Genomic DNA, 16411 nt, shown 5'->3' with positions numbered 1-16411 from the left:
AGACTGTAATGCCTTGGTTGTGCACCAAGTCTGGCATAGGGAGAGCACCAATCCCCCATAAGGCCTACCAAGCAAAGCCTTTGTAATTGCCTACAGTCAGGCCTGAAAAGTCACACATGGTTTTTCGTCAGGAGCTGGACTCCTCAATTACCCCAGATGTGATCTGCTGGGGTGGTAGCACCACACTGCATGCAAAAGGCAGGCCTCAGTCACAGAGCAGCTGAAGCAAGAAGCTACAGCCCACCTGGATGAAGAGTGAGGGGGAACGGAGGGCAGGGCCAAATAGATCACTTCAGATAGACATACACCAGAGGTCAGGTGAACAAGGTGAGCAAATATCTGAGGGACAAGAGCCAGAGTAATTCCCCAGTCAGTCAGAAACAGGGACCTTAGAGCGTTTCTCCATGTGTAGTGCTGGGACGATCTGTGTCATCACCTGACAAACTTGCTATGCACTCCCAGCCCCACTATCAGTTTCTCACTCACTAGTTTTTTGTTTCTTCATTTTATTCTATTTTGTATTTTATTGAAGTATATGGTGTTTCAGGAGTACAGCACAGTGATTCAGTTAAATATATATGTGTGTGTGTATACATATATATATATATATATATATATATACACATATATATATTCCTTTTCAGATTCTTTTCCCTTTTAGGTTATTATAAAATATTGAGTGTAGTTCCCTGTGCTATACAGTAGGTCTTTGTTGGTTGTCTCTTTTATATATAGTAATGTGTATATGTTAATTCCAACCTCCTAATTTTTCCCTCCCCACCCCCCTTTCCCCTTTAGTAAACATAAGTTTGCTATGTCTGTGAGTCTCTTTATGTTCTGTAAATAAGTTCATTTGTATTATTTTTTTAGATTCCACATATAAGCTGTGTCATATGATATTTGTCTTTCTCTTTCTGGCTTACTTAGTATGATAATCTCCAGGTCCATCCATGTTGCTGCAAATGTCATTATTTCATTCTTTTTTATGGTTGAGTAGTATTCCTGTGTATGTACACACACCACATCTTCTTTATCCATTCATCTGTCGATGGACATTTAGGTTGCTTCCATGTCTTGGCTATTATAAATAGTGCTGCAATGAACATTGGGGCACATGTATCTTTTTGAATTATGGTTTTCTCTGGATATATCCTCAGGACTCACTAGTTTTTTTTTTTTTTTTTTTTTCAACCACTGCGCCACCAGGGAAGCCCGGGACTCACTAGTTTTAAAGTGGAATCAGGACTTTAAAAAAAAAAAAATGTTTTTAGGAAGTTCCCCTGTGATCTTGATGCAGACAACAATTTGAGAACCACTAGATGAAGAGGTCAGGAAGAAGCAAGAGAGCAGGTCAGAAACAACCAGAGAGACCAGGCAATGGCAAGGCCATTGAGCACCAAGGCAAGGCTGACTGAGCCCCATGCCCACTCTACTAGATTTTAGTCCCCTCTTTTCAAGGTGGGACTCTTCCACCTTTGGTGAGATCTAGCCTGGAAACAACACAGGAAATGGTAATTGTGTGGCGATTTTCCATTTAATTGCCATTAAATGTAATTGAGAATGGCTAAAAAAAAAAAAAGCAGGACAGGTGTGGCTTTTAATATTGGTAACTGGTAATAGCCCAATAACCCAAGCACCAGGGCTGTTCTTTGCCTTCTTTCTGGCTTGGGTTTTCCATCCCAGGTGGGAAATGCAAACTTTGATTGACGTGTGAACCCTTTAGGTTGCTTCTCACACATGACCTTCAATCATTGTGACAGGACGACTTAGTTTATGTGGTTCAACCTCGTAGAAGTATTTCAGGTTTCACTGAACTCATGCTAAAGCAAAGTTTATGTTGCTCTGTGAGAAAGCCAGCTGGACTTCAGTTGTCTTCTGAGATAGTTAATTGTTTTAGTGGCATAGTGATTGTGGTCACTGGTCATGATGCAGTGAGTGAGTGGTTAGTAAAGCATGCAAAGCCTAATGATCAGTGGCTGTCTAAGCTAAGAGAAGAGAATCATCCAACTGAGAAATTCACAACTCTCATTCTTGGTAACATGCTATAGAGCACCATAAGCATTTCTTATTTGTGTCTGCTGTCCCCACTGGCCACAATCAACAGTTTAGAAAATCCGGGAAAGATTATTCATAAAAACCCTAAAGGTTCTTAGGATGTTAAAAAGCCCAAGGGCATAGCCTAGAAAATGTGAATGAGACTTCTACTCACCTACTGATTGCTTTCAGACCAGATTATATGTTACACAGAAGTCCAATTTAATGAAAAGAGAGGTCTCATAGTGGGGCTCCATTTGGGGTAGTATTATGGGTCAGACATTCTGAAAAGCTATCCTGCTGAAGTACACATAGATCCTGAACAACGAATATATTTTTTAAAATGACTGAGTTTGCAAGAAAGTAAATTTCCAAGAACCGAAAGAAAAAACTGTGAGCTGAAATCAAGGTTATAAGCAAATAAAAGCCTGCCCTATCCCGGAGCAAATGCTAATACCTGGAATCTAAAGCTTTGGGGCTTATAATTGCTAAAGAAATGAAGGGGTAAGCTTTGTTTCCATGCAAAACAGGGAAACAGAGCCTGAGATGCAAATATAAAGTCAGGAGGACCCTTTTGAAGGGGCTGTGACACCAATGAAATAATGTTTAAGAAAACAAATCTGACAGCCAGCAAAGGGCAGCTAATAGGAAATTTATCTGGGCTGCAGCACTGGATAAAAAACAATAATAACAAAGCAACAATATCATCCCTTCTGAGAATTTTTAACCTTATCCATTTGTGATTTGGGGGTTTAAAATTATACTATTCATTAAATTTATACTACTGACAAACAGGAAAATCCCAAACTGAAAAATAAAATAGTTCCAGACTGGCAGTATTCCTGGTACCTGCCATATACAAATACAAATCCTAGGGACAGCGTCTCCTCCTTGAGGCCTTGAGAATTCCAACATATTAGATTAAAACAAATAAAAATTCCCAGTGAAAAATTAACAAACACAACAAACTCTTGTTTGAAAGTCTGAAAACACAACAAATGATAGATTTAGACCATATGGAATTCAGATAATGGGATTTTCCAATATTGGCAATAAAATAACTACCTAAAGAAATAAAAGACAAAATAAAAAGATTGAGAATGCAAAAACATATTGGCAAACAGAATCCAATACCACATTAAGAAACTAATACATCATGACCACATGAGACATATTCCCATGAATGCAGGGTTGGTTTAACTTTAGGAAATTCAGTAATATAATTTACCATATTAATAGTTGGAGGTGGATATACACTTCTTTATTGAGATATAATTAACCTACAATAAATAGAACATATTTTAAATGGACAGTTTTGTAAGTTTTGACACATTTGTATACTCATGAAACCAGCACTAAAGTCAGGATAATGAACATATCCATCACCCCCAAAAGTTTCCTCCTGCCACGATGTGATCCTTTTCTCCCTTTCCTTCTTGTGGGTTCCCTCCCCATCCTCTTGATACCACTGATCTATTTCCTGTCACTATAGATTAGTTTGCATTATCTGGAATTTTATGTAAGTGGAATCACATGGTAAGTTCGTACTCTTCTTTTGTCTGGCTTCCACTAGGCATGATTATTTTGAGGTTCCTCCATGTTATGTGTGTCAGGAATTCATTCCTATTTATTGCTGAATGTCGTTACAATGGTTGGCTCACTTTAGAAAATTACTGGTAAGTTCTCTCTAGTTGAGTGGGCTCTAGCAATGCTGGAAGCTAACGGGCAATGGAAGAATAGGAAAGACCTCCACTTGCTTCTTGAGACTTGGCTGAACAGCCATAGGCCTGTGTGAATTCAGAAGCACCAATAATCCTTAAGTTTGGATCATCTTCTTGGAGTGAGAAGAGCTCTTATTGGACGTAGGTCTGTGGCTCTAACCTGTCCTGGTTTGTGTCTGCAGTGAGGCAGGAAACAGGGTTCATGTGCTGTGCTCCTAGATGTTTCCATTGGCGGGCATGTTGGGGGACCTTGCCACACAGGCTGGATTTTCTTCTTGATTTCTTCTGAAGAACCAAGATGAAAAATCTTGGTCAATCAACTCTGGATAGGCTTGGGCCCCTCCCAGCTCCATCATGGGAGACCAGAAGGAAGCTAACCCAGCGTTTTTGCTGAAAGTTGTATTGTAGGGAAGGAGGAAAGGAGAGAAAACAGTTTTGAAATGGGCCACAATGATTTATACCCATCTACCTACTAGCATGCCCATCATTCCTTCCATTTCTTACGAAACGCTTAGGCAGGGGGAGGAGGATACAGAGCAGAAGGCAAGAGAAGAGTTCAGGAGGGCTCAGAATTGTCTTCAAAGATATAGAAAGCTGTGGGTCCACAGCAATTTCCTCAATCATCTTTTATACTAAGGTGCAGCCAGCAACAGACAGGCCTACAGGACGGCAGAACCAGAAAAACTGTCAAACGGCCTAAGTAAAGACTGTAGATTTGAGAGAGGGGGTCAGAACGGTCCAGAGATAGAATCCAGTGATCAGCCTGTTCTGATATTCCAGGAAGAATTGAGAGGAGCCAGGACAAACATTGGCTGAGGGTCATGAGGACAAACTTTGAGTAGGCCTAGGGAAATATGAAGGGTGGGACAGGAGACAGAGACCATTTCAGGAAAGGTAAGAATGACTGATAATGGAAAACGTCAATCAATGATTTTCAGAGTTGAGACATATATTAGCCAAGGTTATTGGCCATGTCAGCTCTTGCCACAAACTCCCTTCCAACACAGACTGGAACCAGTTCTCAAATCGGCTGACACAGGCAAACTGGCACAGCTGCTAGGGGAATGTGGTGGCAGAAGGGAAATTTACTTTCTTAGGGGTAGTCCTGAAAAAGCAATTATGTGCTTAAAGAAGTTTCTTGAATAGTGGCTCTTCTAGTGCCTTAGAAATATTTGATTTATGTACAGAATTCCCGCTTAGTACCCAATGTAACATATTTTTAAAAATACAGTAGTCCCTGCTTAGCCACAGTTTTGCTTTCTACGATTTCAGTTACCCACGGTCAACCACAGTCCAAAACTATTAAATGGAAAATTCCAGAAATAAACAATTGATAAGTTTTAAATTGCATGCCGTTCTCTCTCACCAACCTGCCCTATCCTGCACGGGACATGAATCATCCCTTTGTCCAGCATGTCCTGCCCATTAGTCACTTAGCATCATCTTGGTTATCAGATGGCCTGTCATGATATTTTAGTGCTTGTGCTCAAGTAACCTTTATTTTACTTAATAATGCCCCCAAAGTGCAAGAGTAGTGATGCTGGCAACTTGGATATGCCAAAGAGGAGTCATAAAGTGCTTCCTTTAAGTGAAAAGGTGAGTTTCAACTTAAGAAAAAAAATCATGTGCTGAGGTTGCAAAGACCTTTTATTTGTGATTTTGTGAAAAAGGAAAAAGAAATTCATGGTAGTTTTCCTGGTGTACCTCAAACACACATGTTACAGCCACAGTGCACGTTACATGCTTAGTTAAGATGGAACAGGTATTAAATTTGAACAATAAGATATTTTGAAAGAGAGAGATCGCATTCACATAACGTTTATTACAGTATGGTAATAATTGTTCTATCTTATTAGCTATTATTGTTAATCTCTTACTGTGTCTGGTTTATAACTTAAACTTTATCATAAGTATGTGTGTATAGGAAAAAACATAGTATGTATAGAGTTCAGTACTATCTGCAGTTTCAGACATCTGCTGGGGGTCTTAGAATTTATCTCCTGGGACTTCCCTGGTGGCACAGTGGTTAAGAATCCGCCTGCCAATGCAGGGGACATGGGTTCAATCCCTGGTCAGGGAAGATCCCACATGCCGTGGAGCAACTGGGCCTGTGAGCCACCACTACTGAGCCTGTGCTCTAGAGCCCACGAGCCACAACTGCTGAGCCTGCACGCCACAACTATTGAAGCTCATGTGCCCTAGAGCCCATGCTTCACAACAAGAGAAGCCACAGCAGTGAGAAGCCCGAGCACCACAATGAAGAGTAGCCCCCGCTCGCCGCAACTAGAGAAAGCCCATGCCCAGCAACTAAGACCCAACGCAGCCAAAAAAAAAAAACTCACACACACAAAGAATTTATCCCCCAAGGATAAGGGGGGACTGTGTGTATAGGAAAAAACATAGTATGTATAGAGTTCAGTACTATCTGCAGTTTCAGACATCTGCTGGGGGTCTTAGAATTTATCTCCTGGGACTTCCCTGGTGGCACAGTGGTTAAGAATCCGCCTGCCAATGCAGGGGACATGGGTTCAATCCCTGGTCAGGGAAGATCCCACATGCCGTGGAGCAACTGGGCCTGTGAGCCACCACTACTGAGCCTGTGCTCTAGAGCCCACGAGCCACAACTGCTGAGCCTGCACGCCACAACTATTGAAGCTCATGTGCCCTAGAGCCCATGCTTCACAACAAGAGAAGCCACAGCAGTGAGAAGCCCGAGCACCACAATGAAGAGTAGCCCCCGCTTGCCGCAACTAGAGAAAGCCCATGCCCAGCAACTAAGACCCAACGCAGCCAAAAAAAAAAAACTCACACACACAAAGAATTTATCCCCCAAGGATAAGGGGGGACTACCATAATAATCACTGTAATTCCAACATAGCTGTAATCCCCACCCTGATGATCTCTCTAATGCAGATAAACAGGAACTATATCTGTAAGTAGTCACAGCAGCAATAGCAGCCAACACTAATTTGGCTTGCTATGTGTCAGAGGCTGTTCTGAATGCTTTCCAAACATTAATTCATTTAATTCTCACAACAATCTTTTGAGGCAAGCATCATTATTCCCATTGTATAGAATGACCTGTTTGTGTGTCACCAGCCTAACAACCCTTTCATTAGACTAACAGGTTTTTTTAAGGTCATGTAATGCGTATATTAATAGTATTAAGAAAAAATTTAAACTCTCTTCAACTAATGATATCAGTTATGATGATAGCCGTATTTATTCAATGAACTTCATTAACTAGAGATTTTTTGGGGGCCATGTACTGAGAAGATCATCTTATGCAGACTGCATCTTTAAACTCTGTCTTTTGAAAAGAAATTATTTCAACTTGCTTACGAAAGAAGTAATGTTTAATTATTCTGGACATAGAGCAGAGTGTTTAGGTGGTTGTTTTTGCCTTTTAACATAACTCTCAGTGACTTCTGGTTTCTTCATTTCGGTGACAATTTGTACTGGTTACCTAGTGCAGTTTACATTCTGATAAGCACATAGAATAAACAAATTACACTTTTGAATTCATTGTTGTATAAGATAGGTACTTCTAAAAATGAATCTGGTTCTAAACTGGTTCTAACCAGTTTGGTTTTTAGAAGTTTTGCCTTTTTAGCAACTGTCATACTATGAAGAGATCTCATTTTATTAACCAGTATTGTATTAAGGAGAAATTAAGTGTGAAATGTATGCTGAGTTATAAAGAGTGTAGAAATGACTTCCTGGCTAAAAAATGTACCCTACCACCCTGACTTGGGCACTGATAGCTAGAAAGCGTCAAGCATTAAATCTGTATCTTCCGGACTTCCCTGGTGGCACAGTGGTTAAGAATCCACCTGCCGGTGCAGGGGACACAGGTTCGGGCCCTGGTCTGGGAAGATCCCACATGCCGTGGAGCAACTAAGCCCGTGCACCACAACTATTGAGCCTGTGCTCTAGAGCCCGTGAGCAACAACTACTGAAGCCCACGCACCTAGAGCCTGTGCTCCAAAACGAGAAGCCACCACAATCAGAAGCCCACACACCGCAACGAAGAGTAGCCCCCTGCTCGCTGCAACTAGAGAAAGCCCACGTGCAGCAATGAAGACCCAACGCAGCCGAAAAAATAAAAATAAAAGTTAATTAATTAATTTTTTAAAAGTCTGTATCTTCCATCAACAATTCAGCATCATGTTCCATTTTATACTGTAACCCATTTTCCTAAATTTCCTTCCATCCACTGCTCTTGAAAGAAGGAGTGGAGAGAGAGAGAGATGAAAGGCTTAGAATTCCTGTGGAACAGGTCTAAATTGAATGCTGTAATGGGAGATACTGGGGCCTGAACATCTTCAGCACAAGGACTGGGTCTCACAGAGATCATGAAGAGAATGATTAAATGCTTTGGCAACCACATGGTGCTGCAGAGAGCTGTTAGAAGGCGAGCTGGTCACCGGTCCTTGATCTTGACTTTCCCACTCTTCAGCCTTCCCCTAGAGGAGCTCGGTATTGTCCTGGCTTCTGAGAGGACCTACATTCTACATCCTGCTGACTCGCACATTTCTTTTTCTATAAACAGGTACAAAGTTTATTTATTTTATTTTTTTTTTTTATTAGTTATCTATTTTATACATATTAGTGTATACATGTCAACCCCAATCTCCCAATTCATCCCACTGCCCCCACTCTGCTTTCCCCCCTTGGTGTCCATATGTTTGTTCTCTACGTCTGCGTCTCTATTTCTGCCTTGCAAACTGGCTCACCTGTACCATTTTTCTAGATTCCTCATATATGCGTTAATATACAATAGACTCCCACATTTTAAAAAAATATTTATTTATTTGGCTGTGTTGGATCTTAGTTGTGGGTCTTAGTTGCTCCTCAGCATGTGAGATCTTAGTTCCCTGACCAGGGATCAAACCTTTGTCCCCTGCATTGGAAGGCAGATTCTTAACCACTGGACCACCAGGAAAGTCCTGACTCCCACATTTTTAGTACCAACCCAGATCTCTCTTCTGAGCTGCAATCCCATATAATCTTGCTGCCTATTCAACATTTCCACTTGAATGTCTCCGGAGGCACAGGTTGCAGCAGTGAACAAAAAAGCCAAAAAATTCTGTCATCCTGGAACTCATATTCTAGCCCATACTCAAACATGTCCCAAACAGAAATCATATACCTTAAACCTATCCAAGCCATTCAGTTGCTGTGGTTAAAAACCACATCTCATTAGCTTTACATTTAAGGTATTTTTCCTCTTCAATACCAACACAATCATCCAAGAGATCCATCATTTCTCTCCTAGGCATCTATAAAAGGCCCCTAATGGTCCTCCTTCATCCACTTTTGTCCCCCCCCCCGCCGCATCTAAGTCATATGGTTACCTTGTTTCATTTTCCAGGAGTGATCCTTTTAAAGTACAAAGCTGATCATGGCAATCCCTTGCTTAAAAATACTTCAAATGCAACTTGAATAAAATTCAGAGCCTACTAGACTCAGCAGGATCTGGCTCCAGCTTTCTTTTGCAGCTTTCTCCCCTTTATGCTCTGAGTTCCAGACACAGTGACATTCTGTGAGTTCCTAACTATGCCAAAATCCTTTTCACTCTAGTGACACACTTCTTCCGTTTGTCTGTTAACTTCTAATCATTATCAGATCTCAGGCTGAGCATCATTTTTGCTAGCCTACAATTCCTGCCAGATTACCAGTCCCTTTATGTGTACATTTGTAGCATTTTTTTTCTTATGCTTGCTAGCATTGCAATTAATTACTTGTGTGATGATCTGTTTAATGTCTCTCTTCACCATTAGGCTGTAAGCTCCATTAGGGTAGGAAATTTATCCATCTTTTACACCACAGAATTTCCAGTGATATCACAGTGAAAATAGTAGGCACTCATTGAATATGTGTTATATTTATTCAATATAAGGAAAGGCTACAACTCCTTCAAGTAAGCCAGTATTAAAACAACTAATAAGGGCTTCCCTGGTGGCGCAGTGGTTGAGAGTCCGCCTGCCGATGCAGGGGACAAGGGTTCGTGCCCCTGTCCGGAAAGATCCCACATGCCGCAGAGCGGCTGGGCCGGTGAGCCATGGCCGCTGAGCCTGCGCGTCCGGAGCCTGTGCTCCGCAAACCGCAGGGCGGCTGGGCCGGTGAGCCATGGCCGCTGAGCCTGCGCGTCCGGAGCCTGTGCTCCGCAAAGGGAAAGGCCACAGCAGTGAGAGGCCCGCATACCGCAAAAAAAAAAATAAGAAGAAGAAATAAAAACTCATCATTAAGAGGGTTATTATGTGAAAGGAAGGAATTCTACTGGACTAATTAGAAAAAATTTAAATAAAATTTTTATTTTCTGGATAAGAATAGTGAATTAATACAAAATGCTATGAATGTTGAAAATGAATGTTGATAATACATAACTGATAGGAACAAAGAAAGACATTGTAGCAGCTCCAACCTGGATAGAATGAGGAGGGAAATGTCATCAATGATGAGAAGTGACTTTTGTCTGTATAGAAGAAACTGAAGACCTCACAGTGATTATACATAGGACTTCTAGGGACCTTCCTGCACCAAATATCTTGAGGGCTATGATCTCTTGCATTCAGATATTCAGATGTGGTGGAATAGAGTTGCGTAGAGAATAGTATGAAATACTCAACTGGAGTGGATGGGACCCTAGGCAGCTGGTATGTTGAGAAAGCAGAAAACATTGAATAGTTTGCCTGCAGGTAGACGCCTGTGATGACTTTTAAATCCAGTTTAGGATGCATAAATATTTCATGAACTGAAAAGCTTTAAGGTTAGGAGTGGCCCTGTACTGGTTCAACGTGATTATCTCCTGTACAGAACTCCTGTTGACTTCAGATTTCAAAAGAACAGATTTGGGCCAAAATTACTTGCTGTGCAGTAATGATTTCATAATTGGAATATTATGTCTCAAGGTTTAGAAACTTCTAAATTATTCAAAAATCTTCTGAAATTTTTTCAGCTTCAAAGGATACAGTTTATTTTGTTTTGGGGAAGAGAACATGTATCTGTATTTCTGAGGCCTTGTTCTTTTATAAAAATAAATCAAGATAAATAGGTTTACATACTTGGGAACATGGGAAGAACGTTTCTGTATTTTAATCCCAAAATGTTGAGGAAAACATTCAGAGTCTGCTTAGTGCCAAATATTACATCAGTAGACCATGAAAGCACTACAGATACTGAGCTCCTAGGTCAACGTTAAAAATAGTTGTGAAGTTTTAAGCTGCTTTTATTAATAAATTGCTTTATTTTTTCAAAGACACCTTGATAATAATGCACTGTCACCTTTTCTCATTAATTAAGCTATGATAAGAGGATCTGAATAGACTTCTAGTTTCCTATTCCTGTAAAAGAACTAAGCTTGAACAAAGATGTATTTTCTTTGTCTTTCTCTTGTCTGGTCAGTACTAACAATAAACAGAACTACTTTTTTCTTTCTTTTTTTTTTTTTTAAACATGTAACCATGCCGGACTGGCTTGTGTTGTTGGTGAAGGGGTCATGGAGCTAATAGTGTGAAGACACTTGTGAACACCCTCACCTCCACATACATGCCTACTCCCGGCCCCCAAATCACCAAATATGCAAGAGCAGCTGGGACAACGACTGAGCACCAGGGGTGGAACACATGAAACTCCGGGGCAGCAGGAGAGACCGTGTGTGTGCTAGGGGGGCCCAGAGGCCGCACAAATGACTCCAGTACAAGTCTCCGTATCTTCCACATAGGTCTGTATAAACATATAGAGAAGATGTTCCCCTTTTCCCCTTCTCTCCCTTCTGCTCTATGCTGCTTGCCACAGTTCCAGCTCCTTTTTCCACATGAGGGTGAAGGGAAGGGATATGATCAAGTCATCACTGAATCGCAATCAGACCCACATCCAGCAGCTTCTGGATCTTCTGCACTATTACAGGATTCTTTATGTGAGTGCCTGGGGGTCTTTCTGCATCTGTTGCAGGATGAGCCACATGGCCAGGTCACTCATCTGCAGCACCTTGGCCATGGCCCATCACTTCACATCTTCAGGGCTGTCATGTTGGTTGTACAGGACCATCATGTAGCCATGGTAAACATCTGCTACCTCCTTACAATGGAGTCCAGGTCTAGTGCCTTCTGGCAGACATCCATGGATTTTGTATGGTCCTTCATGGCTTCTTAGGGCAGCTGCTTTCCGTGTATAACCCTTGGTGAGGGTCAGTTCTAGTTGGATACATTCCTCACAGTCCTTGAGTGGCAGCTGAAACTCCAGGAGTTTGATGAAGCAGGTAGCTCGATTGCTGTACAATTTGGTATCTCTTGGGTTCCTGTTTGATGGCTTCTGTATAGTGCTTCCTGGCCTGGGGATACTTCCAAAGCCAGGCCAGGGTTTATGTAGTCTAGCCACTCTTGCTCCTTCAGGATTTTCTCTGCCTGTTGGCATTTCTTGAGCACATCTGGGGTTCAGTTCTCTGCCAGAGAGTTGTAGAAATGGATGGCATCATTGTACTTTCCTTCTTTGAAATAGGCTCTGTCAATTTGACATAAGCTTTGGCAATCTGTCGATGATAGTCTTGCTTGTCTAGCTCCTCTTCAATGGCCTTCTCACAGAGTTCCTGACATTCACTCTCGTCTCCCTTTGTGAAATACATGGCTGCTTGATTGGTCATGTGAGTCATGTTGGTGGGGTCCTGGCTGTTGGTTCTGTCGTACTGTTTCAAGGCTGTGTCAAAGTTTTTTTCTTACAGGCATCCTTCCCCAACTTTTTCTTTCAGTGCCTGCTTATTATTCTCTGGAATATCTTCTTCCATTGGCTCTGACTTGGTCTCCTTTTAGGGAGAAGGTGGTGGTGGAGGTGTTTCAACTTTTTCCTCCTCATCCATACTGTCCAGATAGCCTCGAAGGAGACACTGAGGGTAGTCACGATCTGGGGATGTTGCAGTTTTTGCCCAAGTCAGACGGCCTGTTTGACATTGTTCTATCAGTTCCTGGTAGGTAGGATCCATGAGCAGTGTCCTTGACCTGGGATCACTCTCCAACTTCTGGTACAGATCAGACATGTTGAAAGCATTCTTGAATTTCCTCTCTGCTGACTGAGGCTCCATATTCTGTAAACCCTCTTTGAGCTGAGGATCGTTTGCTTCATGTTTTAAACCCTTGTCATAGGTTCGAGTGGCGGATTTAAATCAGTTTAAGAACTCAAGAGCTGCTGCTTTTGGGGAATAGCCTTTGCCCCAGTCAAGTTTTAAGTCAATGGTTTTGCAACTATCCTCATAAGCCTTCTGGTGGTCTCTGTTCTTGGTGTAGGATGCTGAGCAATTGCTGGAGAGCACATGGGCCTGGGGATCTGACTTACTGCCTCAGAGCAGCACTGTAATGCACCATCCATGTTGCCAGCACTCAGGACCTTATTGCCCTTCACTTTAGCTCATTTACCTGCTCCATAGTCTAGCGGCAAACCCCATTCAATAGACTTGATCTGCTCCCTGTTCCCAGCCTAGAAGTTTTCAAAAGAGAATTCCTCGCCACTCTTGGAAAACAGTTTGGCAGTTTCTTAAACTAAACATACAACTACCATGATATCCAGCAGTTGTACTCTTGGGTGTTTATCCCAGAAAAATAAAAACTTATCCTCATGTACAAACTTGTAAACAAATGTCTATAACAGCTTTATTCGGAATAGCCAAAAACTGGAAATAAACATTCTTTAGTGGGTGAATGACTAAAGAAACTGGAATTCATAACCTTGAATACTACTCAGTAATAAAAAGAAATGGATTATTGATACATGCAACAATTTGAATGAATCTCCAGGGAATTGTGATGAGTGAAAAAAACCCAATCCAAAAAGGTTACATAATATCTGTGTGATTCCATCATACAACATTCTTGAAATGACCAAATTATACAAATTGAGGAGACATTAGTGGTTGCCGGGGGTCAGGGAAGGGGCAGGGAGTGGAGTGGGAGGTACAGTGGGGAAGGGAGTTGAGTGTGATTATGAAAGGGCAACATAGGGATCCTTGTCATAATGAAAATATTCCGTATCATTGTTTACCCCTCCACTTGCCAATGGACATTTGGATCTTATGTCTCTTAAAGTAATTATAAGAAAAGAAAATGGATATTTATACATTTTTTTATAGTTACCCACATATTTACCATTTCTGGTGCTCTTTGTTCCTTCCTGTGGATTCAAGTCACCATCCTGAGTCGTTTCTTAGTAGTCTGAAGGACTTTCTTTAGTAAATATTTGTTAGGCAGATCTAAGTTCTCTCAAAGTTTGCCGGGTATAGATTTCTTGGTTGACAGTTTTTTCTTCCAGCATTTTAAATATGCTATTCCTCTGTCTTCTGCGCTCCACTGTTAAGGTAATCCTACGTAAATTTGGCTTCTACCTTCTTTTTGAACTCAAAATCCAGGTCCCTCCTGCCTCATAATCTTGGCCCTTATATTGCCCTTTTTTCTGGACTCCTTGGCCATATGTTTCATTATACAGTAGTCCTGAAAACCCCTGAGCCTTGGTGATTGTACTTTCCTATAATGAATGGACTAATCGGTGGAAGAAAAAGTGAACTTTACATGTCCATAACAACAATGGTGTAGCTGTGGCTTGTCAGAAAGCTGAAAGTTAAATTTCATGCAAAAAATAATCACTGACTCTTAATATAATCACCTTTCTTTATAGAACTAGCAGTCTTTCTAACAACTTTAAAATTTTTTTGTTTCTGATAGTGAACCATTAAAGAAACCAGATTTCCAGTTGGGTTTAGTTTTTAAGCTTCTAGGACCACAATCCTCATTTTATTTACCAAGCTATCATATAGAAAAATTAGCCCTGGTGGGTGATTTGAAGCTATCCTACCCATGTGTGATTCATGCAATCATGGGTCTGACTAACATAGTCCATTTACACATCCAAAGGAAGTAAATTATAATCTTTACAATAAGTATTTTACCAAAAATTAAAAAGGGAATAAAACAATGCTTTACATGCTTCTTTGTTAAAAGAAACATTATATTTAACAAAAATTGGATATTATGGGAAGATCTTTGCCTTAATAGCTCAGGAAGAGTGTGTGACTGTCTTAGAAGGCTTACTGCTTCATGTAAGTAAACATGTTAAGAGACACTGCCTGGTGTCCATTAAGATCTAGCCAGGAGACTGCAGTCAAACTAGTCACTTAACAGAGAAAATAGAACATAAGTAATTATCAATTAGGTATAAAGTTAATTGGGTGACTGAAAAGGCAAAAAACAGAAAATGAGGAAGCAGCTACCTCCCTTAGAGCTGGAAGAACAAAGGAAAGATGTTGGACGTATTTAAAACTTCTCTCTCTCTCTCTCTCTCTCTCTCTCTCTCTCTCTCTCTCTCTCTCTCTCTCTCTCTCTCTCTCTCTCTCTCTCTCTCTCACACACACACACACACACACACACACACACAGAGCACAATTGGCAGAGCTTAATAGGGAGCCAGCTGGCAAAGAGGTTTGCAAAGTCCCCACTCCAGTATCACGTAAAACAGCTGGAAGGAGAGTCAAAATCTTAGTAACTGGCACATTTCTTTAATCCTAAATAAAACCTTTTTCCTACCTATCCAGTTTCCCCTTTGCCTAAGGTTACCAGAATGTTCTGATATGAAATAATCAAATGTTATTTTGGCTTATGTTTTCTGACAATTTTAACAAATGTTGATTTAAAGTTGACTTTTGCTTTTTTATTATTAGGAGAGATAAGTATGAAAGAGGGGAAGGATTACTTTTCATTTCCATAATGGACACAGTTTTATTGTTGACTGCCTCAAATATGTTGGCGATATGTGGAGTATAAATTGTAAATAAATAAAACTCAGTTGTCCCAACTAATAAAAGAGATTCTCAACATTTCCCCAATTGTCTAACTTGGGGATGGAGGGGTACGATTTTAATAGCAAATATTTCAAGCTAGATAGCAGGACACAATGGAAGGAAGAGGAGATAGTTTGAGCAGACACAGCATTTCTTCCATCTCAACTGCATTTCTTACTCACCTGAGGGCCAACAGCCTAAAGGAATGCTTGCCAACTTCAGGATAGAAAAGCCACTTGGGAGATACAGAAAATGACAAAGTACATACACATTTAAAGTAAGAAAAAAAAGCTAAGATTTCTTTAAATGAAAATCAAGATGGAAATAATTTTACTCTGAAAACCTACAGAGAATTAGGAGGAGTCTTTAGTTTTTTCCCTTTAAATAATATTTTAAAAACTAACAGCCTCTTTGTCAATCTAGATTTGAAAGAATCTTTAAAATTGCTGCAAAAAAATATATACTGATACATCTTACATGGTAGTACTTAACATGAAACAGGATGCTTTTACTTACTCTAAGGAAGGCTTGTTACATAAGTGCATTTAAATATAGAACCCTCCTCCCTGACATCAAAAAAAAAATCTATAAATCTATAAAAAATCTATAAATTCCTAAGGATCCTGAAACTCTTGAGTTTAAAATTTCGAGGGATTAGGGAAATGTTATACTCCACTTTCCCCCCCAAGAATGGTGGTTTTCAACATAACATAGTCTTGCAGAAGGGAAGGGTAGAAAGGTATGAGTTATACAGAATTTTTCCTTGGCAACTTTGATATTCTCCCCTCTCACACACCAGGTTTAGAACCTGATGGAAAAAAGCAAACATGGAGGT

The 16411-nt window shown here is 40.6% G+C and overlaps 1 pseudogene; it reads right to left on the bottom strand.

Annotated features, from left to right (window-relative positions):
• Nucleotides 1–11607: 11607 nt before the first annotated feature.
• LOC102995780 (stress-induced-phosphoprotein 1-like) lies at nt 11608–13174 on the bottom strand (annotated as a pseudogene).
• Between the last annotated feature and the right edge of the window lie 3237 nt (nt 13175–16411).

This window comes from Physeter macrocephalus, chromosome 5 (genome assembly GCF_002837175.3).
Source record: "Physeter macrocephalus isolate SW-GA chromosome 5, ASM283717v5, whole genome shotgun sequence".
Lineage (NCBI taxonomy): Eukaryota > Metazoa > Chordata > Mammalia > Artiodactyla > Physeteridae > Physeter > Physeter macrocephalus.
Note: the sequence above shows the minus strand (reverse complement) of the source record. Positions and strands in the feature narration are given on the sequence as shown.